We start from the raw sequence: 27,542 nt of genomic DNA, 5'->3' as shown, positions 1-27,542 counted from the left end.
GAAAAAGCCTAAAAAAATTTCCAATTTGTGAAATTTTTTGACTTTTTGGGTAAAAGTTGCAAGATTTTCCAAAATCCGGGTAAGAACTGTCACTTTCTGAATTCTGCAGGGACCCATTGCGCCAAAAACAACTTAAGATGCGAAACACTCCCCTATTTGCGAAACTGGGCATAAAGTGTAAGTTCACACCAACTGCAGGGACCAGAAATGAATATTCTTCAATTTCTCTGCTTTATAACCCCATTTTCGAAATTGGGTATTTTCTGCCAAAATTTCGAAACTTCAGGTACAACTTCGAAGCATCTGCACAATTCTTCAAACTTTCAAAAGTGGTTACACACTATCAAACTTTCAAAACATAAATGATCAATTTCGTAACATTGCCTTTTCTTCCAAATTGTTGAAAACTAATCCAAATTTCGAAAGTGGGTAAAAGCTGTCACACCCCCAAACCGGAACGGCGGAAACGTTCGGGGGCGGAGGACGTCATGTATAGTATCACACGATTGAATAATAGTAATCAAAGTAACAACAACCATTGTATTAATAAGATAGTATCTACATTGTGCTCGAATCATATATGATTGACTCCAAAAGTAATAGCAAAATAAAAACTTGAAGCTACTATGCTCCGTCTTCTAGAACCCTGTGTGAGTACCTGTCTACTAGTGCCCTGAGAATACAAAGTGGTTTTGAAAGTGTCAACATTAAAGTTGGTGAGTTCATAAGCGTTTTGTTTTAGAAAATAGGTTCTTTGCTCTTTGTAAAACATGATGTGTTTCTCCAAAAAAACCCTATATTTTCTGATGTGATGGATGATAAGTAAAACGACCTGTACTAAGTTCCTTCTATGAGTACTTAGTGTATACAAGTTATATACAATCTCGATCGAACAGACAATCGATTGTGTGGTTCTGCCCCAAGCCCACAACCAAACAAGGAACAAGAAATGAGGCGGAAAGCTACACATTCCACTGCATGTTGGCTCCTCAAAGTATATAACCCTAATGTATTCCCTAAGTACTTACAGAGTTAACTGTAATGGTCCTTTAAGATGTGATGAATGTGTTCCCTCAGAAAATCCTATATTTTCTTCGTAAGAAATATGATAATACCAGTTCCTTCTATGACCACTTAGTTTATACTAGTTATATATAAACCAATATCAGACGTACAGTTGATTGTGTGGATCTGCCCTAAGCCCACAACCAAACAAGGAACATGAAATGAGGCGGAAACCACACATTCGACTGCCTATCGAATATTCTTCATATATAACCTTGATGTATAAACTAAGGAATCATAGAATTAACAATGATAGTTCGTAAGTTAAATGGTAAACAGTTTGCTTGTAAAATAACGATGTTTATCCTGGAAAGTCCTATATTTTCCATAAAGTAAATTGTTGTCTCTAATGTTCCAAAATTGAAAAGTATAAGTATTTATCCATACTTAAGTTGATAAGATGTAGCTTTATTATTAAATAAAACTAGCCGAAGCCGTGTTTGCCCTGTAAACTGGAAGTGATGTTAGTACCCTCCTATGATCACTTAATACATACGAGTTATAGAAATCTAGATCGAACAGACAGTCGATTGAGTGATTCTGCCCTAAGCCCACAACCAAACAAGGAACAGGAAATGAGGCGGAAACCACACATTCCACTGCATGTCGGATATTAATCTCATATCACCCTGATGTATATACTAAGTAATCACATAGTTACAAACTATGAAGACTGGTTCGATAAGTATATTATTACGTGAATGAATCGTTGTTTTATCCATGTGAGTTCTTATAACCATACTGATTGACGGATAACCTAATACAACGTTCTTCGGACGTCGTTATCGTTAATGACGTTTGTCACCTAGAATGACTGTAGCTACTAGTCAGGATGCGGGATTGTCAGTCCCATATAGATCTATGCACAAACTCACGCTCTCCCTCCAGGAGACTCTGGTTCATAAGGCTAGACTTCCCATGGTACTTAGGTAAGTACTCGAAGACGTGTCTCACGATTTTGTTCCCTCAACAATTCACGAATAATATCATGAAAAACCTTTTGTAAATAGCATGTATCTTTGTAAAAGTAGTTCGTTCGCTCTATAAACTATACTTATTATAGTTTATAAGTTTGTTTTTTCGTGTTAAAATCTGTGCTTGTAAAATAGTTGTGTCTTAACATGTTTTGTAAATTGTTTGTAAGCCTAGTAATCATAATGCTTGCCGTATTCAATAAGTTTCACGTTCAAATGCATGTTAACGGTAAGAAAATATAATAAGCAAAATTATATTTTTAAACACAAGATTTCATGTGTTATACTTGTATTCCCCCCCCCCCCCTAAAAACATTGAAAAAGCTTGGAAAAATATGGGGGTATGAACTCACCTCAAATGTGTGTGCTCGGTTGAGTTACGAAGTGCTAACGGTGATCTTCGGATTAGAATACGTGACAGAAGTCGTATCCTAAAAATAATTATATTCGACGTCGTATTTAAATTAATAATATATTAATTTAAATAATGTTGGAAGTAATAATTAAAGTGTTTAACAACACTTTAATCATGTAAGGAGTACTTACAATAATTATTTGGAAATGTTGCAAAGTGTTCTTGGTTTGCAAAATGGGTTTATGGTTGGATCTATAGGTTTACGGTTGGATCTTGGTGTTCTTGAGGAATAATATGAAGGTTTGAAGATATTATGAATGTTCTTGGGGAATTGGTTGAAGATTTGTTGAAGATCTGGGCGTAAACACTTGAAGATTGAGAGAAAAAGCAGGTGTTCACAGATGATAGTTGAAAGAATTTGGGAGTGGTTCACGGTTGAAAAGGTGAGAAATGAATTGATTTACGGGTGAATATATATATATATATATATATATATATATATATATATATATATATATATATATATATATATATATATATATATATATATATATATATATATATATATATATATATATACAGTTCAAATAAAAACAGTAAATAATGTGAGAACGTAAAAACACTATTTTTATGTTATTATTCTGCAATGAATGTTGTATCTACATGTTTATGTTATTATTCAGCAATGAATAAATGAATAGTCATAGGTTAAAATTAAAATTAAAATTTACTACAAAAATGCATATACATAAATATATAATAGAATAATAACATTTCAATGAATATATGAATAATCAAACGTTAATATTCATATTAGAATTACTTTAACAATATACATATACAACATTCATTACAGAATAATAACATAAACATAGTGTTTTTACGTTCCCACACTATTTACTGTTTTTATTTGAACTTATATATATATATATATATATATATATATATATATATATATATATATATATATATATATATATATATATATATATATATATATATATAGGGAGTGTTTACGGTCATAATGGGCCAAGGCCTTTTGTGTTTACGGTTCTACCATTTTGGTTTTCGCCCTTAATGGGCTTTGGATTGTGTTTAGGGTCTAAAAGAAACCGTAAACACCCTTTTTGAAATCAAGCCAAACCGTGAACTATATGATTATTTTTCCCTTGGACCGTGAACCCCATTTTGGAGTTAATGCTTGACCGTGAACTCCTTTGGAGTTGATTTCCAAACCGTGAACACATTTACTCCATTAATTACTTTGGGTGAAAACTCATTTAATGGTTATGTTTATGTTTTAAACCCTTAAGTCTTTCAACCGATGTTCATTTATACTCCCCTAAATTAGCTTAGTTTTCTTTCTATACTTCTTTGTTAGCTCTATAAACAAGCCCTTAAGGCTTTAGAGGATACAATGCAACAAGGATTGCAATGTAATTTCACTTGTGCTAGGTTAGGATTTAGGCTTTACTGGGTCTAAAATTTTGAATTGTGACAAAAGCTGTCAAACTTTCGAAACTTAAAGGTTCAATTTCGAAACATTTGTATCTTTTTCCCAATTCGTGAACCAGGTAACGAAATCCACAACACCATTGATAACGAAGCTTTTTCTCAATCAAAGAACTATCGAAAACAAAGCATGTCGAACGCTTAACCGTGAACAGTAATATCTTAATCATTCAGATTGTTCTTCGCTTTTCATTACAGTGACCCAAAACCATCGACATCAAAATCATTGCTTCGCTTTTTGTTCAACCAAACACGACTTTGAGATATCGATTCCAATAGACTTCAAAATCGAATCAACATCACGTTATCCCATAACGAACCCAACATACAGTCGATTCCAACTATCAATTGCAATTGTCGAGTATCAAGAATGTAACCCAAACCTTCGCTTTTTCATCAGATCAACATCAAGTTCAATTTTTCGTTACTGAACAATCTAACAATGACAATACCAGTTAACGAATTGAGCTTGACCATCATTTCATTCTTCGCTTGTTGAGACTAACCCAAAACATCGAGTTTTCGTCATCAACCAAAAAAAAACTTCGATCGATTAACAGCCTTTGCTTTTGACTATGATCAATCGACATCCAAATCTTCGTTCCTTGACATCGATCACAAAAGCAAACTTCGAACCATTGGTTCTCGATTTCACATCACGAATCCTTCGAAATCGACTCCAAAATCTCACAACGACATCCAATTCGTTATCACTTACAGGGCTTTACTCTCAATCGACTTCCCAAACATAGACGATTACCAGTTTATCTCCCTTTGGAAACGACATCAAACATCAACATTCGAAATCAAAAATCAACATATAGCTTTTACAAATTACCAGCCATCGACCATTCTCAGTTCGTTACCAAGACGATCGACTCCACAAAACATCGAAATCAAAAGCATCAACCCTTTTCCCAAATCGAGTTCAATTCCAAGTCATTCACATTCGTTATTTCAGATGCAAGGCAAGACATACACATCGATTTTAGAAGTAACGAAATTATTTGAGAATCACGAACCCAACTCTATCATTTGCAAAACCCAATCGAGACCCAGTTGCGAATGAACGACTTCCAATGTGTTCCCAGTATATGAACAATCCAGTCGAACAAACACACATACACCATTCGAAATCAAAATAACCATATATCCATTCGTTATCAAACATGAACATCATGATGGTTTCGAAATCAAAATCAATTTCAGTTCTAAGTTCTCAAGAACACTGATTTTGACTCCAAAAAGTCAACTCAAACCAAATGTGCTCTAATGCTCTCCAATCCAAATACGATTCACATTCAAAATCAAACAAACATTCAAAACGATTTTGATCATCATATGAATCTCATTCAACCGATTAACAAGAAAAGAAAAAAAAATGAGATAACGAGATTCAATATTCAAGATCAATCACACAACAGATGAGTTGAAGGTACAGGTGAGATATGCGTATGTATATGTTGACTGACGAACAAGACTTTTTAGAGAATCATATTTCTTTCGGGTTTACTCAAACAGATCGGATCATTTAAAGGAATGATTGGGCTCAATCAAATGTGAATGATTAAACACATTTTGGGCTTAAAGATGGAATGAATAGTAACGAATCAAAATTGGGCAACAAAATCAAAAGCTGATGAACAGTAAAAAATTGGAATTAGATGTTCATTTTCATTTCATGAGAATTTTGAGAGTTTTATTTTGATATTTGGAATTTTGATCTAAACAAAAATAATTGAATCAATCAACGGGGTCGAAACGGATTTGATCCAATGACGCAAATCGATCAAAAATGAAAAACGATAAAAACGAATTGAAATCATGGACGTTTTGGAATCCTTTTGAGAATTTGAGATACCTTTTTGACGAATCGAGTTCCGTTTTCAACGAATGAATCAATTTTAGAAGATATTGGTTCTTTTGTTGGAATGAGAAAATCTCCAATTTGAACATTGTACCACCCATTATGCGTGATGTACAACTCGTTCTTCGTGTTCTTCGTGTTCTTCAACGATCCAAGAACATCTTCAAAAGAACCACCAACACTTTTGGGTTTTGACTTCAAATTCAATACAACACTTGGAGATTGTTGCTTTGGAACCCAAATGTGCTTCATGGATTTTGACTTCACAACATTTGACGATTTTTGTGAATAAACCCGCTTGTTTTTGCGTTTAATCTTCCTCTTCTTTTTCTTTCTCATCTTTTTGCATCTTGAAGACTTGATTACATGAACAAACCAACTTTCCACAACTTCAACATTGTGAATTTGAATCAAATCTTTTGGAGTTTGATACTTGTGAATTTCTTGAATCACCGACTTCCGATAAAGAATCATTCCTTGAAACGAATCACAAGAACACAAAATATCATCGCTTTGAACTCCAATCGAGCAAAAAACTTTTTCATAATGAGAATCAACTTGAAATCCTTTTTCTTGAACATCAAGAACATCAAGAACACTATGATTATCATCAAGAACATGTTCCTGAGCTTCACGACAATTTGCATAATATTCAAGTTTATTGCTTCCGTATTTACATTCAACATGAAAAATTCCTTTTATGACTTCACCTTTTTTCTTATTTCTTCGTCTTTCTTGATACGTTGTAATCAATCGATCAAACAAATCTTTGGTTTGATAAATTGGATGACCAATTAATTCAGCATCCTCATTTTTTCTCCATTTGAAATGAGTGCATATTCACTTTGCAATCCAACAGTCAAGCGATAAAGAATGGAATCAAAAGAAGCGGATTCGTATAGAAAATTTTTATTCCGAATCAACCATTTCTCCATAATTGCTTCTTTTCTTTTGAATCTAACGATATGAACTTGGGTTTTCTAGAGAAAGAAAGTGAAAATCAAGGAGATCTCTAGAGAGAGAAAGTGAATATGAACCAAATTCTAGTGAGAAAAAGTGGTACAAACAAGTATTCTAGAGAGAGAAAATCGAATTATGGATCAAATCAAGGAAAAATTCGATTTCTAGAACACAAAACACTCTTTAATCATGAAGATCAATAAGAACATGAAGACTCACCAAATCTAGAATGCCATCATGGATCAATTCTTGATCGAATCAAGAACACCCGATCTGATACCAATTGTTGTGGTGTTGATTATGATGACATATGCGGAATAAGAAAAGATCTAGTGAATCATCATACAAACTCAAGAACACATAGAGTAAATAAATCTGGATTTTGCTCTCATTAGTATTGATAGTAAGAGTACAAATGGGTCTTGTAATTTCTCTCTCTAAACTAATTCTCTCAAAGTGTTCATTACATAAATGAGTGTCACTCACTTCCTATTTATAGGAAAGACAACTCATCACACAATACAAGTGGGTAAAGCACAAATACATCCAAGCGTGACTTTACACCCTAACAATATTTTTGTAAATAAACTCTGAAAGAAGCATTGGCATATAGATCTAAGTGTATAAATATAAGTTTTAAGTTGAGATATGGCTGTGAATGTATAATTTTTAGCATAAGTTATGAATTTATTATATTAAGCTTGAATTTTATGTATTAAATTGTCAAATAATTTTATTAAGTTGTGATTTGACTGTATTAAGCTATTAATTTTAATGAATTTTGTGTTAAAATGTGAATGATTTATGTATGAATGTTTGTATTAATTTTCTTACGAATATATTTATTTTTTGTGTTGTATAACTATGTAAAAATGTATTAGTTTTTACAATTGTTTTACATTAAACTGTGAATAAGAGAATTAATTGGTTTATTAAATTGTGAATATAGTATTAAAACTGTCAATCAATGATTTTATAATCAAATCAGATTTGGAAGGAAGGATTGTTGCAACGTTGGCATAAGTGGTTGACGGCGGCGTGTTAATAGTAGTTGGTAGTGGTTGTAGAGTTTGGATTTGACATTTTAATATATATGAATTAGTGTATAATTGATTGTATGTTGTGATTTTTTATGTATTAAACTAAAAACTAACAGTATTAAGTTGAATATTTTATATAAATTTTGTGTTAAAATATGAATGAATGTATGCATGAAAATATTAAATTATATATTAGTGAATTGTTATGTTTATTAAACAGTGAATACTATATATTTTAAACTGTGAATATTTCTTACTCACGATATATTTTTTAAAGAAATCTACAATATAGAAAAAAATGAATTTTACAAGAAATAATTCTATTTTTTTGTACTAAAATTTTGTATATTTTGGAAGATTACTAAAAAAATGGGATTTACAATATTTGTTCTATTAAGCTGTGAATACAATCAAGAAAATGCCAATGAATTTATTGTTAGTCTGGCGGCGGTCCGACTTTGGTCTTGCGGTGGTCTGGAGACGGTCCAACGGTGGTCTAGCGACAAGTGGCAAGTAGTTTGTAAACTAGGAAATGAAATAGTTATCTTAATACAATATAAATGTTGGATTTGTCAAAAATGCCCTTAATGTAAACATTTAAAAAATGGTTCTTAACCTTTTTGGGTTCTTATTTAAACCACTCCTTTTATGATTTACCACTCAAAAGTTTTATAACTTATATTATGTTTAATTAGCATTTAGTGAAAAGTTTACTATAAAAAGGTCAATCTTTTGGAAGACATGCATACAAATCATACAAATTTCAAAAAGAAAACAAACTTAAAGGTTTTTGTGTTGGGTTGAGGTCTTATGACCATTTTTGGAGATATGCTATTATATTAGAGTTTTTAATTTGTAAGTTTGTTATACTAATTCGTTTTTATATTTTCTTCGTTTTTGGATTATTATAATACAGTTGTTGTATATTGTGATTTAATCGTTAATATATTAATCATATGTTATGTAGGGTGATGTCGAAAATATTTAATTTGTAATTTGTTATACTAATTCGTTTTTATATTTTATTCGGTTTTTGATTATTAATATATTAATCATATGTTATATAGGGTGATGTCGAAAATATTTAATTAAATATTTTAAATATGTTTTTTTTTGTTTTGTAATTGTACCGTTTCAAAAAGATAATTAATTAAAACTTATACATATGTTATACTTTCCATCTCTCTCTCTTTCTTTCTTTCTCTCTCTCTCTCTCTCGCTATATATATATATATATATATATATATATATATATATATATATATATATATTATAATAGAGGTCAAAACACTTCAACCAAAATTCATTTAAAATCTAATATTTCAAATGTTTTTTAATAATGATTATAAAAATTTCAACATGTGTTACTTAATTGATTGATTAATAACTAAAATATTTTTCCTACATAAATATAACATTTTTATGTTTGGTTATTCATATTTGTTTATGTAATTAGAAAACAAGGTGTACATAGAATGACTACTTCAATTTCACATAGGAATCGATACCACTAGAGATGTATGTTGTCTTTAACCGCTAGTAGGAGATCCACATATCATTTTTAATTATTTATATTAATGCTTAGTAATATCTATTTTATATTCCTATTCACCTTAATTTTTTTAGATACAAATTAAGGAAGAGGATTCTCAGCGCACCAACATAAAGTCAAACGTACGCCTTGCAAAATATGTAATTCAAATTAAATATCATATATACTAATCGACTTATTTTAAAACTCTTGATGACATTTATGTATAATGATATATTTTGTATGACTTCATTCTTAATTTCAATGTTTAATATTTGAAAGTTCATATATGAAACATTGGATGTTTTGGCCTAATATAAATAGTGTAATACAAAGTTTATTAGTTCAATATTGTTTATTAATAGCTCATTAAAAACAACTTATTTCTTATTTTATTCAAAAAATATTATCGAACATAAGAAAAGTAGATTATATTAATGTTATACAAAAACTTATAATATATATTGGATATTATAAAAGTAAAAATAAAGTTTATAAGGTATGGACTATATCAGATAGTATCAAAATATAAGTTGATGGATTTTTATGTTATTTGATAATTCGGTTAATGCCCAAAAATGACTAAAAACGTAAATTTTAACATATTTCTATTTTTTCCCATAATTATTTTAACCACTTAAATACATTTTTGCGCAACACGCGAGGTTACGCCTAGTATGTATATAAAGTCATGCATTTACTTCTTTAATACTACATTCACAATTTAATAGGCATATTAATTCACTCACTTTAAATTTAATGCAAAACAATTATCTAAATACTAATATATTCTTACATACTTATACAAAACAAAAATAAATATATTCACAAGAAAATTAATACAAAAATTCATCGATAAATCATTAATAATTTAACACAAAATTATATAAAAAAATTCACAACTTAATACAGTTCATTCACAACTTAATACAGTAAATTAGAGTTTAATACCAAAAATTCATAACTTAATATAACAATTCATAATGTAATACAAAAAATGTTATATATATTCTTAACTTAAAATTTATATTAATAACTTCAATAAAACATTTACAGTTTAATAAACAAAAATGATAACTTAATACAATAAATTCACAGTTTAATACACAAAAACTGTATATTCACAGAGCCATATTCTCAACTTAAAACTTATATTTATACGTTCATATACGGAGGTATTTTTATGTATTAAAATGTGAATTTATTATATTAAGCTTAAATACTACATTTATAGTTTAATTTTCTTTTGGAAACGGAAAATGAAATATATATTAAAAGCTATATGATTAGCAAGTAGCTAAGACATGAGCTGGTACAAAGATGAAAATATGGTGTTTAACAAAATGGAGATATACTCCAATCAATCCACCTAACTTTTACATCAGAATTGCTATATTTGAAACACGCGTATGTTTGAGAAACCACCTCATCTGCAATTTTTGCAGGATTTGTATTCGTCTGTTTGAAAACCTTATTGTTTCTTACCACCCATATGAACCATAACGTTCCATAAACTACTGCATTTATCCTTTCCTTCTTGCGTTCACAAGTTTCCCAACTTGTCACAAATCTGATGAAATCTGCCACGTTTTTGAACGTGGTGACAGGGATGCCACACCATTTGAAGATCCATGACCTAGCCTCCATAGCGACTTCACATCTAATCAATAAGTGATCACATGTCTCTTTCTCTTTATTACATAGAGGGCATATATATGTTTCTACTTTTATGCCCCTTACCTCCAAGTTTGCAGCCACCAATATTCTATTCATCAAGACTCCATATAAAGCATCCTATTTTCAGTGGGACAACCTTTGACCAATTGATTTGCACATCAGAGTGCGGTTTAGGGGCTTTTGATTCTAGCAACTTCTTTAAGGTACTCACCGTGTATTTGCCATCGGAATTACAGTTGAAACGAAAACCATTAGCAACGGGAATCATACTAACATCACAAAGTAAAGAGCATAATCTCTGAAAAACATTTGCAACCTCATCAACCATATGTTGTGTTTTCCAATTCCATTTAAAGCCTCTAGTGGTGATCCTATCTGTGATTGAACAAAGCTTTACTTTTTCCAAAGCATAAAGGCGTGAAAAACGTTCTTGGAGTGTAATAGGTCCACACCATCTATCCTTCCAAAACACAAGGCTTGTGTTTGAACCTGGGTTTATAGAAAATATGTCGTGGTGGCTGACATTAAATTCACACAGGGATTTGATTGCTTTTGCAATATTGCACCAAGTTCCATTTACTGTTTCCTTTGCAATACTTGTGATTATTTTTTTTTTAATTGTGTATGCAGTTTATGCACGTCTTCCATAAGCTATCAGGCCCATTTTTAAGTTTCCACAACCATGTTGTCAAGAGTGCCAAAATTTGGGTCTTTAATGTGCCAACACCCAGACCCCCATTAGTTTTTGCTGCCACCACTCTTGCCCATGACACCCAATGTATAGCCAGATTTGGTATCGTCACCTCCCCATAAAAATTTTCTTCTTAATTTCTCGAGATCGTCTTCTTAAAAAGTGAGAAATAAAAGGTAGGTAGGCTGTTGAGAACATACTTGATTAAGGTGCGATGACCTCCGAATGACAAACTCTTAGCTTTCTACATCGATAGTCGCGACTGAAATTTCTCTATTATTGGTCTCCAATGCTTCTTTAATGACATGTTTGCCCCAACAGGTACTCGAAGATAGGTGAACGGGAACGAACTTTGGATACAACCTAATACTTGTGCTTGCCTTTGGAGTTCATCATCTGGAATACCGATCCCAAATAATCGAGATTTTTGGAAGTTTACTTTTAAACTAGAGCTAATATGGAAGCATTTCAAGATTCAAGCAAGGTTCTTTATGCTCATGCTATCCCATCTTCCAACAAATATTGCATTATCTGTATAAAATAGATGTGAAAGAGATGGACCATTATGGGGAAGAGTTATACCTGATATGAGATTTTTGTTCAAGGTGAATTTGATGGCTTGATTTAATCCTTCCATAGCTATGATGAAAAGGAATGAGGACAAAGGATCACCTTGTCTAACTCCTATCAAAATAGTGAACTCTTCTGTAGGAGACCCGTTAACAAGGACAGAAGCTCTCGAAGACTCGAGACAACCATGTATCCAACATCTCCATTTATTGCTGAAACCAATCTGTTCCATAACCGAGTCTAACTAACCCCAGTTTAATGAATCAAATGCTCTCTCAAAATCGACCTTAAATAGAAACAACTTATGTTTCGATTTTTTTGCCCATGAATATACTTCATTTATGATCAATGGGCCTTCCAATATGTACCTTCCCTTTACGTAGGCGGATTGTACCTCCTCAACTACAGAACCCACAACAGTTTTTAGCCGTGATGAAAGAATTTTGGCCACTATTTTGTACATAAACCCAATGAGATTAATGGTCCTATATTCTCCAAGGGGCAAAGGGTCTTTGATTTTGGGTATAAGGGTGATGAAGGAAGCATTGCATCCTCTTGCAAATTTTCCATGTGTTTCAAAGTGGGACAGAAATTTGAAGAGATCATGTTGCATTAGATCCCATTTTTGCTTCAAGACTTTAAAGGTGTAGCCATCGGGCCCTAGGGATTTGTCTCCTCCACAACCCCAAATGGCGTTTTTAATCTCATCAATTGTTATTGGGGAATCAAGAAATTCACGATCAGCTGGGGAGATTGTTTTGGAACCATTGCATATGAATTTTGGTCTTACCGGCCACCTATCGTGAAATTTGTTTTCAAAAAATCGATGTACCTCCTTTTTGATTACTGATGGCTCTGTATTCCATAATCCGTTGACCGTAAGGCCATGTAGTATGTTCTTTCTGTTTTATTTTTGACGCCCCATGGAAAAAATGTGAGTTTTCATCTCCATCTGTTAACCAACGAATTTTGGATTTCGGTTGAAGATCTAATTTCGCAAGTCTCTCCAATTCACAAATTTTAGCCTTGTGTTCTCTTCATTCATTGATCTCTTCTTCTGATAATTGTCTGGATTCAACATTATTTTCAAGATATACAACCCTCTCCTTTAATGGAATCATAAGTTTTGATTCATTTTCAGCTTCTATATTGCGCCATTTGCTTATGGCTTTTCTTACAAACAATAGTTTATCTTTTAGGTACATGTCAGGCGTACCAAAACCCACGAAAGAGTTCCATGCCTGTGTGAATACCTTGTCGAAGTTTTCACTGTGAAGCCAAGAATTGAAGAAGCGAAAGGGTGGAGGCCCAAAATCTTGATTGGACGACTTCAAGACTATTGAGGTGTGATCCGAGTACTCGTGTGGTAATACTATAACTGTGGTGAGAGGCTGAAGTGCAATGAACTTTGAGCATACTAAGTATCGGTCTAGTTTACTCATTTTTCGTGCATCGTCACACAAGTATGTAAATTTCTTTCCACCATGGTTAAACTCTTGTAGTCTTGCTTTTACAATGAAATTATTAAAATCTCTCGTTGTGGTGCTACAAAATCTTGAATTGAACCTTTCTTCCTTAAACCTTACTGCATTGAAATCACCAAAGAATATCCAGGTTTCGTCAATACTTCTTTTTAGATTAAGCAGCTCATCCTATAACTTTTTCTTGTCTGAAATCTATTGTGGACCATAGACATTGACCGGTGTTGTTATTCCAGAGACCCTATTCCAGTAACCAGATATTGCGAGGAAGTATCTTGAGGATATTATTCTAGATTTCACAAAAATCACTGGGTCCCACATACTTACGATACCCCCTGATCTCCCCACTGGGTTCACAAATGCCACTTCAAAATCGTCATTGCCCCAAGCACCAGGGAAGTCGATGTTGTTTGAGTCTGCTACTCTTGTCTCTTGTAAACCGACAAGTCAACTTTTTTTGAGTTCTTAAGTTTTCGAATCCAATCAATTTTGTGAGATTCTCCACACCCCTCAAGTTTAAACATAAGCAATTCAGTGTATAATATCTTCAACACCAGTACCTTTTCCAACCACATCTTTGACAACCGGGTCTTCAATTTTAACCTGAAATCCCACTTCTTTGCCAATGTGAAGTATACTAGAGATTTCGTTGAAGGAGGTATCTCCTCAGTTGACATCGAAAACACTGTTGGGGCCATTGAACAAAGCAGAGCGATTTAGGTCATCAAAGGGGCGGATGCAAAAAACATGTCTTCCTTTGTGGCTGGTGAGAGAGGTAGAGGAGGCCAGTCTTCGAGATCAAGAGATCTATGTGGTGTTTTTGATGAGTTTTTTGGACCGCGTTTGAGTATCCTTCTTCTCTTATCTAAAGATTCTCCTTTGCTAAAGATGGGTGATGACGAGGGGGTATTTTGGACTGCATCTGGGGAACTTGGCCAATTGTCACCATTAGTAAGTGGGTTCATGGGACTGGGCTTCTAAAATAATATTGGAGTGGGCTTACGGCGTTGGGTCTGGTCATTTACTTGATTTTCGTATATATATATATATATATATATATATATATATATATATATATATATATATATATATATATATATATTATATATGGGTAACAGGGTCCTCTGAAATTAAATTCTCCTTGGGACTGTAATGAATATTAATGACAGGGGACTGTACAGCTTCTTCCCTTAATGAGTCAACGTGATTTTCCATAACGGTCCCCAACTCCGGCGACGACGTCGAAGACGGGACCTTCTCTCCGTTTTGCCATGTTTCTTCTATTATTTCCCCCTCTTTATGTTCATGTTCTTCCATGATCTTATTAGGATGTTCCCATGTCGCTGAGATGGCTTCTTCCGCTTCATCATTTCTATCTGAATCCATGGAATTAACAGAGCGTGTTTCATCCTCCTCCTCTGAGACAATATTTTGATGCTTATGCCAGTGACAGCCGCTCAACATGTCATCAAATGGAGACCAATCTCTATCAAATTCGACCACCCTAACATTTTGGATCATATTTCTCAACTTAATGTCAATTTCACCATTGATAATCTTTAATGATTTGGTGATTAAGCATACGTTCCCCGTATATATGTCCAGAGCTTCCCAGTTTCCACCAAATGTTTCAATTGTTGTTCCAAAAACCCCAGCAATCTTAGCATAATTGGCATTCGATCTAAATTTTACAGGGACCCTAAAAATTCTTACCTATGTAATTCTTTCAAATTATTATCATATGATAGCCTCTTTTTAACCATTTGAACCAGCGATTCCAACCAGCTTCATTTTCATTGACAGCAGTATATCTTTCCACTTACACTGTTGTCAATTTTTAGAAGTGTAGGGATGCTCGCTATGTGTTGGGCGCTAATTACTTCACCGAAAAGGATGCAATCCTCCCCGTTCACAAAGGTGGTTGTTGGTGTGATAGAGATAGGCTGTGTTCTTGGACATGTATTAGTGTTTTCGCGACCAGTTACTGTATCGGCAAATGAATTAAAACCGGTATACTCTTTGGCTCTTGAATGTGTATATTGGTGTATTGGATGAGGGGGAGGAGGTCATGGTGGCTGCCAGTTAGCTTTAAAGTCTCCGTCGGATCTTCACTTTTTCTGATACTTTGCTATATTGACCTTTAATATGCAGTGTTCACATCTGATTCTACACATTTCCTTCTCCAGGTCTTTCTCATTTGTTACTGCTTCGAATCTTACAACGCAAAAATGGACCCTGTTTTGTCTCTCTTTCCGCCAATGTATATGTCTACCACTTTTTCAAACTTTTCAAATGATTTCCTGATCTTGAGTTTGGTTATTCCTTCTGGAAGGTTGGATACATAGTATGAGGTGACGCGAGGCTTTGCGCTAGTTGATTACAGGGTGATAAAGGAATCATTGCATCCTGTTGCAAATTTTCCATGTGTTTAAAAGTGGGACACAAACTTGAAGATATCATGTTGCATTTGATCCCATTTTTTCTTCAAGACTTTAAAGGTGTAGCCATCATGCCCTGGGGATTTGTCTCCTCTACAACCCCAGATGGCGTTTTTAATCTCATCAATTGTTATTGGGGAATCAAGAAATTCACAATCAGCTTGGGAGATTGTTTTGAAACCATTGCATATGAATTTTGGTCTTACCAGCCACCTATCGTGAAATTTGTTTTCAAAAAATCGATGTACCTCATTTTTTATTACTGATGGCTCTGTATTCCATACTCTGTTGACTATAAGGCCATGTAGTCTGTTCTTTCTTTTTTTATTTTTGACTGCCCCATGGAAAAAATGTGAGTTTTCATCTCCATCTGTTAACCAACGAATTTTGGCTTTCTGTTGAAGATCTAATTTCGCAAGTCTCTCCAATTCACAAATTTTAGCCTTGTGTTCTCTTCATTCATTGATTTCTTCTTCTGATAAATGTCTGTATTCAACATTATTTTCAAGTTATACAACCCTGTCCTTTAATTGAATCATAAGTTTTGATTCATTTTTAGCTTCTATATTGCGCCATTTTCTTATGACTTTTCTTACAAATCGTAGTTTAGCTTTTAGGTACATGTAAGGTGTACCAAAACCCACGAATGAGTTCCATTCCTGTGTGAATACCTTGTCGAAATTTTCACTGTGAAGCCAAGAATTGAAGAAGCGAAAGGGTGGAGGCCCAAAATCTTGATTGGACGACTTCAAGACTATTGAGGTGTGATCCGAGTACTCGTGTGGTAATACTATAACTGTGGTGAGAGGCTGAAGTCAATGAACTTTGAGCATACTAAGTATCGGTCTAGTTTACTCAGTTTTCGTCCATCGTTACACAAGTATATAAATTTCTTTCCACCATGGTTAACAATGAAATTATTAAAACCTCTCGCTGTGGTGCTGCAAAATCTTGAAGTGAACCTTTCTTCCTTAAACAAATCATCAAAGAATATCCAGGTTCCGTCAATACTCTTTTTTTAGGTTAAGTAGTTCATCCCATAACTTTCTCTAGTCTCAGAGTTTAATTAACATATTAATTTATTCACTTTAAATTTAATGCAAATCAATTATCTAAAAACTAGTACATTCTTACATAATTATACAACAAATATATATATATATATTCACAAGAAATTAATACAAAAATTCATACACAAGTCATTAATATTTTAACACAAAATTATATAAGAAACTCACAACTTAATACATTCAATTCACAACTAAAATACAGTAATTTACAGTTTAATGCACAAAATTCACAACTTAATATAACAAATTCATAATTTAATACATATAAATGTTATATATTCTTAACTTAAAACTTATATTTATAACTTCAGATAAAACATTCACAGTTTAATACAGTCAATTCACAGTTTAATATACAAAAGTGACAGTTTAATACAAAAAAATATACATTCACAACCATATTCTCAACTTAAAACTTATATTTATATGTTCATATCTGGAGACATTTCTATGTCTTAAAATATGAACTTATTATATTAAGCGATTAATAAAATTCATAGCTTAATATACAAAGTTCATAGTTTAATACACTATATTTACATTTCATTTACATACATAAAATTCAGATCTGGAAAAAAAAATCAAAACTCACAGTTTATGAAACATTTCAGATACTAATTCAAGGCTTAAATAAATATTTCAAACACTAAAATTCACAACTTAATGCCTAAAAAAAATCAGAATTTGTAGTATGATGCACACTTCAAATACTTATTCACAACTCAATACAAAATTTTAAACACTTATTCATAACATAAAAACTTGGAGATCTCGTTGAAGTATTTCATCAAATATTCCTTGGAGTCTTCGAATATTCAAGATTTTAGCAGATCTAAAAAGTTGATGGAATTTTATGAGTTTTCCGGCAGTCTGAGGCGAGGAGGCGATGATGGTGGAAGAGATCTGATACGGTGGTGGAACCATCGGTGGCCACAATGAAATGCTTCATACATACAAGATCTATACCTGAAATTGCACCAAACACATCAAATTTGACAAGATCTAACCAAATATGGTGGTTGGTGACTTTTCCGACATTTTTGGATTCAAATCTGAAAGATTGAAGGATATGACACGATGTTTTCTGGCGCTTTGGAGAGGTCAGATGTCGGAAGGTGGTCGAAAATGAAGCACAACTGACAGATCTGAATCTATAGAAGATTGACGTCGACGATTATGGTAGATCTGAATACGGATAATCTAGATATGAAGTTAGTGACTCCATATCTGAAGGTTGGCAGTTGGTGGTTGTCGATCGACATCGATGGGAAGAGGTTGTGGTGAGGGCGATGAAAGCAGATATGAAGATGAATGTTCTAGATCTGACGACGAATATTCTAGATCTGATCCGATTTGGACAGATCTGGACTAGGAACAACACCAAAAATGAGAAAAAACCACGGAAATCCTTCAGATCTGTTGGAAGTTTCCGGAGAAGGACATAGCGAAGGTGATAATGAGTTTAGTCGACAGCAAGAGGCAGCGGCATGACAGAGAAGGTAGGTGGCAATTATGGATAGTCGCCGGAGGTTGGCGGCGACGGTGTTGTACAATCGTCAGAGCTATGCAGTTAATATCAGTGATTTCCAGGTGGGATATCGGTTATCGGTACCTTTCAAAATATCGATGTCAAATATCGGTCCAAAATATCGAAACCGCAAAAATCGGTGATATTTACCGATATTTAACCGATATTCACTGATATTTCCAGGTGATTTCCAGGTGGGATATCGGTTAAGTAATTTTAGTTACTTTTGTTAATGTTAAATCATTGTCTGAACCTGTTGTTATGTTAAGTATTTAATTGTTAGTTTTAAGTCATAGACTCATGGTTTTAAGTCTTAACTGATCCTATTGTTGTGTTAATTGTTAAATACTCAAGTGTTAACATGCTATTTTCTACAGGTTAGATCATCTTGTTATGTTAAGTACTTAATTCTTAACTGGTGATGATGATGATGATGATGATGATGTTAGAGTTGATGTGGAAGATCTTTATAAATAATTGGAAGCCTTGGTTGATGTGGACTTGGAGGAAGATTCAATGGCTTACATATGATTATGCTTGAAACATTGACACTTTTGAGTTTTGACTTTTGATATTACTATTATATATGTATTACGTTTATATATATATATATATATATATATATATATATATATATATATATATAGGGTTAGGTTATTGTGTTTTTGATAAGTATTATGTGCATGTATGGTTCATTGCGGACCAATCATTTTAGTTATTTTAAATAAGTGATTAGTAAATATTACTAAATTAAAGATAACACAAAAATATCATCTAAATTCATTATAAGGGTATTTTAGTCAATTGAGACAAATTTAAAAAAGGAAAATTCAAGATTTAGGGGATAATTAATGCTCTTTATTTAAAAAATCTGATTTTTTTAAATTAATTCAATTTCAAACGTAATTTGTAATCATAAACCGATTTTATTCTGACAGAATATTATTTTGTTATTTTGTTAGAATGATGTTCTGTGATTCTGTTAGAATAGTATTCTATTAGAATATTATTAAAAAATCATTTTTTTGAACTCTCGATAGAATAATAACAACATTCTTATATCTATTCATGGACATCCAAACTTAAATACAAATTAATACATATTCTTACAGAATAACAACCTTATACATTTTAATATAATTACACATGTTCTAACATAATGTCATAAAAAATGAATAAAATTATTACAAAATTGCATTCTTAAATATACAATTATTGAATAAATGCATTTAATCTTCTTCAATGGTCCAAAGAATCAACTTAATTCAACTATTCTTACGAAAATGTGATGTATTATCGTAAGAATGTAATTCTTCAAGCCATTCTTCCAGCCATTCCTATCACAAATAAAACAAAAACTAAGAATGGTTAAAAGCATGTTACTTGCAATCCCTATCACTTAATATATTCTGGAAGAATACATAGAATATGATAGAATACATTCTGGCAGAATACATAGAATAAATTCTGACAGAATACATAGAGTACGTACATACAACTATTTTCTTATTCCAGTAAAATACTAAACAACACACATATACAAAATCCATTGAAATTTGCAAGCAAAATCCACTTTGCCAAAACTCAATCAAACAATATTGAATCGTGTAGGAACAAGAAATGCAAAATCTATATAATCTAATTTAATACCAATAATAAAAGAGCAGTGAAATGGGATTGAAGAAACCGAATGCAATTCCAAACTTAATCCATATCAACTAGCATCAACCTGTTGTTATGAAAAGGGCATCCATCCCAATCTAAATTAAGTTATATATTTCTAAAAAGAATAAGGAACAAAACGAAGTACAAAAATTAAAGATTATTAACTATTTTTTCATTGAGGCATTTTATCGAATACATGGAGGCCATGACAAAATCATGTTAGGCAAATCTGACGGGTACTGGAGATGGAATATCTAACTTTTTTTTAGCATCAATGTTTACATGTACACGTCAAAGGAAGTGAAATAACGAGATTTACTTGGATAAAATAGAAATATATAAAGTCTAAGAAGGAGAAAATAACGAACCTGATGAATCTCAACTTCAGATTGTGAACCTGATTGCAACTACCTAAGAAAAACACCTCCAAGAATTGAAGATATGACATTAAGAAAGCCATCTAGAATAGATTTTTAGGAAGTGTTTGACTTTATTTCATGATCGGTTATGTTGCAGATGCTTGAATCAATCGTTGATAGGGTTTTGTTGTAGAAATTTTGGGAAAGAAACAGGAACGGTGATGTTAATAAGCAAATGGGAGGAGTCAGAATTAGAATACGTATGATATGAGTGGTTAGGGTTAAAGAGTTAGTCAAAGAGATTTTCATGGAAGTTTCGATGAATCAAGGGATTTTATTTTAATTATCATATGCTAAGTTACTTAATTACCCTTATAAAATTATTAATTATTTAATTATTCCTAAATTTCTATTGGTTCCTACATGCATACAATAGTTGTAGGAAACATTTAAACCTATTTCTCTCTCTCTCTCTCTCTCTATATATATATATATATATATATATATATATATATATATATATGCATGATATAAAAATACCGATATCTCACCGCGATAACCAATATCTCAAATATCGGCCATTGACCGATATTTGATTTTGGACTGCTACAACTGCCAGGCATCAGAGTTAAGTGGTGGTAGATGTTGTAGAAGAAGGAAGCTTTTGAAAGTTGAGAGAATTTGAAAACTTATTAGAGAGTGTTTGGTGAGAATGTTTAAATATGATGTTAAATGTTAAGAAAAAAGTAAGTGGACAAAAATACCCTTAATAAAGTGGTTCTTAAATGGTTATTAATCTTTATGGGTTCTCATTTGATCTTTTGCTTCTCTCCCTCTCTCTCTCTCTCTCTATATATATATATATATATATATATATATATATATATATATATATATATATATATATATATATATATATAGGGTGAGGTTCAACAGAGAACCATAATTAACAAGGAACCAAGGAACCAATCGTGAACGTCGGAAATCATAATGATCAACGACCAAGGAAATAAATGTACACTTGTACATTGGACGCACACACACCAGATTATACCAAAAAATCCACCTCCTTACCAAAAAACTCACCTCTTTTTTTCGTTTAAAATTTTTTTTAGACCACATTTTTTATCGAAAAAAACAGAATATATTGTTGTTCTCAATTTTTCGTCCTCTTTCCATAGAGATCCATGTTGATATATAAAAAACGATTTTTTTTTCGAAAAAGACCCTCTTGATTTTGTTAGTTTTTTCAATATTTAAGTTTATTTTTATAAAAAAAAACTAATTATATCAAAAGATTAATTTTTTGTACTCTATTAATAACATCAACACCGACTAAAAAAAACATCGATCAGTGTAGATACACACTCTGAATCTAAACTGTAAGGCTGATAGGAGTGGAGGTGCTAAGGAGCTCGTTAGCACTCGCTAAGAAGAAAAAACACCGCCCCTAGCTCTCGCTAGAGGGCTCACTACCTTTAAGTTCGTCAACGACATAACGAGAGGAGAGAGAGAACATTGATCAAATCTTATTGCCACTTGGCTTTTCTTTAAAATCTTAACCAATCACGTGTCAGTTATTTCAATTCTTTTTTATTCCATTTGGATGGATGTTTCAAAATCACACCCTTATCTTTTCTTAATAGTTCACTTCTTGATGGAAGTTTCTAAATCATACCCTTATCTTTTCTTAATAGTTCACTTTTTGTTTGAAATATATAGATAAAATGTATGTTTTTGTTGTAAAAAATTAAAACATTAAGAACTTGTTAAAATGTCAAATAAATGTTTGTGTAATATTATGTCATATTATTTAAATCAAAAAAATGTTTGTGTAATATTAAAAAAATGTTTGTTTATTAAAATAAAGTAATTAAATTAAATTAGAAAAAGAAAATAAAAAAATGGAGTGCTAGGAATGTTACCACTCCCTGCCAAATGTTAAGATATGATGTTAAATAGAGAAAAGTGAGGTGACACTCAAAAAGCTGACGTAGCAAAGTGCTAACAGTGTTACCACTCCTCTTAGCCTAAATATTTCAATTTTTAACATTCATAATGTGAAAAAACTCGATCAGTTCAGATTCACATTGTGAATTTGACTTACTATTATATACACTATGAATCGGAGAAGGTTCACAATATTAATATGAACAGGTTCACAATATGAATCTGAACAGGTTCACAATGTGAATCTGAACTGAAATATCGTTTTTTTTTTGTAACATGAATATGAATCTATGTTTAAAAAGTACCAAAAATTATGAATTTTGATATATATTTATTAATTTTTTTCTATAAAAGAACAGACCTTAACTTTTCAACAAAAAAAATGAAGTGAGTTTTTTTCGGAAAAAAAATTCGTTTTTTATATATCATCATGGATCTCTATGGAAAGAGGACGAAAAATCGTGAACAACGGTATATTTGGTTTTTTCCGATAAAAAACATGGCCTAAAAAAAATTTTAAACGAAAAAAATGAAGTGAGTTTTGTTATAATCCGATGTATTTGCGTCCATTGTAAAAGTCTACAACCATTCTTTTTGTCGTTGATCGCTTTAAATTTCGACGCTTTCGATTGGTTCATTGGTTCTTTGATTAATAATGGTTCTCTATTAAACTTTTCTATATATATATATATATATATATATATATATATATATATATATATATATATATATATATATATATATATATATATATATATATAGAGAGAGAGAGAGAGAGAGAGAGCTAGGTTCATATATAAACCTTAATTATTGTATGAACGTATAATCAATTCTGAGCCAATCATTTAATAAAGGTAATTTCATAATTTTGCTAATTAAATTAATTGCTATCTAAAATTAAATCCTTATAATTATGGTAACTAATTAATCTTCGAAGACTATAATTTTGGAAAATGATGATCATGCCTGCATCAAAAGAAATTAATGGTGGCGACGTATCTTTTTTAGTTAATGACGTTAAAAGAAAATTTGGAATATTTTATATTTTCCAGATTCTCTAAGAATGTATCTTTTTCAATACAGATAGTATCTTCAATATTATTATTTTAGAATGCATGATAACATATTGGTTTTTTTTTTAACTTTGTTGTTTTTTACACACAATTCATTATTATTCCAGAATGTATTAATCTGCTAGAATACATATGTACAGTTACGTATTTACTTCTTTTTCTCAAGAAAATATTGGCTAAGCGGTTCAAATACATTTATCAATTAATCGATTCTTAAAGAATTAACTTTTATTCTTAGAGAATGAATTCTGATTCTTCAATAATGTCATTCTTAACCATTCTTGTCAATAAGCATGTAGCTTCAACTAACCAAATTGATTCTTTATCATTCTAAAAAAATGTTTATTTAACTAAAAAATTGATTCTAAATCATTCTAAAAATTGTTTATTTAACTATAAAAATTGATTTTTAATCATTCTCAAAAATCAGTATTTAATATTCTTTAAAAATGTTTCTAATAATTGGCGATTTAAAATTTTGAGGAAGCGATACGTTTAAATTGTTTATTTTTCTTATAAATTGTTTAATTTATAAAAATGTTTATTTAAAGATTTATTTGTTTGATTTTTTTATTAATTGATTTGACTTATTTACCTAGAATGTAGTTAATTCTATTTCTCTCTCTTAATAAATTATAATACTTGCCATTATAATTAACTAAATGTAGCTATATAGTGAATTCTTGTCCATGTTAATAAAATTTACCCTCAGATCATCATTTTTCATTTTCTTTTAATCTAATTACCAAAATTTAGTCATACACTCACATAATATTTATGATTCACATTTGATCCTAACTATATATATATATATATATATATATATAGTCATACACTCACATAATATTTATGATTCACAAAATTTAGTCATACACTCACATATATATATATATCTAATATTTATGATTCACAAAATTTAGTCATACACTCACATAATATTTATGATTCACATTTGATCCTAACTATATATATATATATATATATATATATATATATATATATATATATATATATATATATATATATATATATATATATATATATAGAGTGAGGTTCAATAGAGAACCATAATTAACCAAAGAACCAATCGTGAGCGTCGGAAATCATAACGATCAACGACAAAGGAAATAGATGTACACTTTTACATTGGACGCACACACACCGGATTATACCAAAAAATCCACCCTTTACAAAAAAACTCACCACTTTTTTTCGTTTAAAATTTTTTTTAGGCCATGTTTTTTATCAAAAAAAAAAACCGAATATACCGTTGTTCACGATTTTTCGTCCCCTTTCCATAGAGATCCATGATGATATATAAAAAACGAACTTTTTTTTTCGAAAAAAACTCACTTAATTTTCTTTGATGAAAAAAGTTAAGGTCTATTTTTTATAGAAAAAAAATTAATAAATATATCAAAATTCATATTTTTTGTACTTTTTAAACATAGATTCATATTCATGTTTAAAAAAAGCGATATTTCTGTTCAGATTCATTTTGTAAACCTATTCAGATTCACATTGTGAACCTCCTCAGATTCACAGTGTGCATAATAATAAGTCAGATTCACAGTGTGAATCTGAACTGATCGGAGCTTTTTCACATTATGAATGTTAAAATTTGAAATGTTTACAGTTTAGATTCACACTGTGAATCTACACTGATCGAGGTTTTTTTTTTTTTTTTTTTGTGAACCTTCTCAGATTCACAGTGTGCATAATAGTAATTCAGATTCACAATGTGAATCTGAACTGTTCGAGATTTTTCATATTGTGAATGTTAAAAATTGAAATATTTACAGTTTAGATTCACAGTGTCAATCTACACTGTTCGAGGTTTTTTTTTAATCGGTGTTGATGTTTATTAATAGAGTACAAAAAATTAATATTTTTGGTATAATTAGTTTTTTTTTATAAAAATAAACTTAAATATTGAAAAAACTAAGAAAATTAAGTGAGTTTTTTTCGAAAAAAAAAAGTTCGGTTTTTATATATCATAATGGATCTCTATGGAAACAGGTCGAAAAATCGTGAACAACGGTATATTCAGTTTTTTTTTTCGATAAAAAACTTGGCATAAAAAAAATTTTAAATGAAAAAAAGGAAGTGAGTTTTGTTATAATCCGGTACATGTGCGTCCATTATAAAATTTTGCAACCCTTCATTTTGACGTTGATCGTTTTAAATTCCGACGCTTTGGATTGGTTCCTTGGTTCCTTGATTAATAATGGTTCTCTATTGAACTTTTTTTTTTCTCTCTCTCTCTCTCTCTCTCTCTCTCTCTCTATATATATATATATATATATATATATATATATATATATATATATATAGAGGTAAGTTCAATTGAGAAAATAAAAAATGTTGAGAATGAGAGAATCATTCTCAGCGACTCATTTATTTTTGCCGCAAAAGCCTCCGTCGTACCAGCGGAAATGGGAAATGAATAGACATGTGTTTTCCAACGAAACATGTTTCCTTAAACTATGCTAATCATTACCTTAATATATACAAAAACATAGTTTTTTTTCGTTTTTTTTAATTTTTAAGAAGCTATTTTTATCGAAAAATGATTTTAAATATACTCAAATTCATGATTTTTTATTCTCTACAAATAGACATGCATATTGATATAATTTTAAGATAAAATAATTTTTTTTTTTTTTATATTTTCAACTATCGTTATTCATAAGTGAATAAAAATGCATCAGGTTTTATTACAGTACATTCGTTATTCACTTATGAATAAAAAGTATGATTAATTTTTTTTACAATTTAAGTATCATTCATATATGAATATAGCATATAATAAACATAGTATATTCATATTTAAATATTAGACGATGCATTCACTTGTGAATATTAACATAGTATATTCACTTGTGAATATTAGATGGTATATTCACTTATGAATATTAAATGATATTTTCATATGTGAATATTACATAGTATTACATGGTATATCACATGTGAATATTACATAGTATATTCACTTGTGAATATTAGATGATATATTCACTTTTGAATATTACACAGTATATTCACATATGAATATTACAAGGTATATTTACTTGTGAATATATTCACTTATGAATATTACAAGGTATTTTCACAAATATATATAATTTTTATGTTATTCACATATGAATAACATACAGACTTGCATATTTGTTTTGTGTTTTTAATAATCATATACTGATTCAGGTGAGAAAACATATTCATATGTGAATATAACGTGGTAATTTAGTTTATGCATTTCATCAAACAGTTGGAGTGCATACAAGTTAATTTTTTTAAAATGTTAAAAACATGATACTTTGGCTGGTGGGGGAGTGTTCTTCTAGAGATGTTGTGTAACGCCCGTAGATCAGGGCTAGTCAATTTAGAGACAATGAGCGTCAAAAATGACTTTTTGATGGAAGATTATTTTGAAGGAATAATCTTAACTAAGTTGTAGTATATGTTACAAGGATTCTGTACATATAAAGAACGCCGAAATCCGAGTTATAACGAAGAAGTTATGACCTGTCGAAGTTTCGCGACAGAACCGGCACGACACAGCGCGACGTAAATAGTGAATTTACGATAGAGCAAGATTTGGCCTTAGCGATCTAAACGAAAGTCGTAGAATACGTTAAACCGAGAGCGTGCATAAAAAGAATGTCCAAATCTGACTTCGTATGAGGAAGTTATGATTTTTCTAAGTTTCGACTTAGCGGTTTGCAGCCCGAATACT

This window comes from Lactuca virosa, chromosome 1 (genome assembly GCF_052849685.1).
Source record: "Lactuca virosa cultivar CGN04683 chromosome 1, Lactuca_virosa_CGN04683_v6, whole genome shotgun sequence".
NCBI lineage: Eukaryota > Viridiplantae > Streptophyta > Magnoliopsida > Asterales > Asteraceae > Lactuca > Lactuca virosa.
This window is presented reverse-complemented; position numbering follows the sequence as displayed.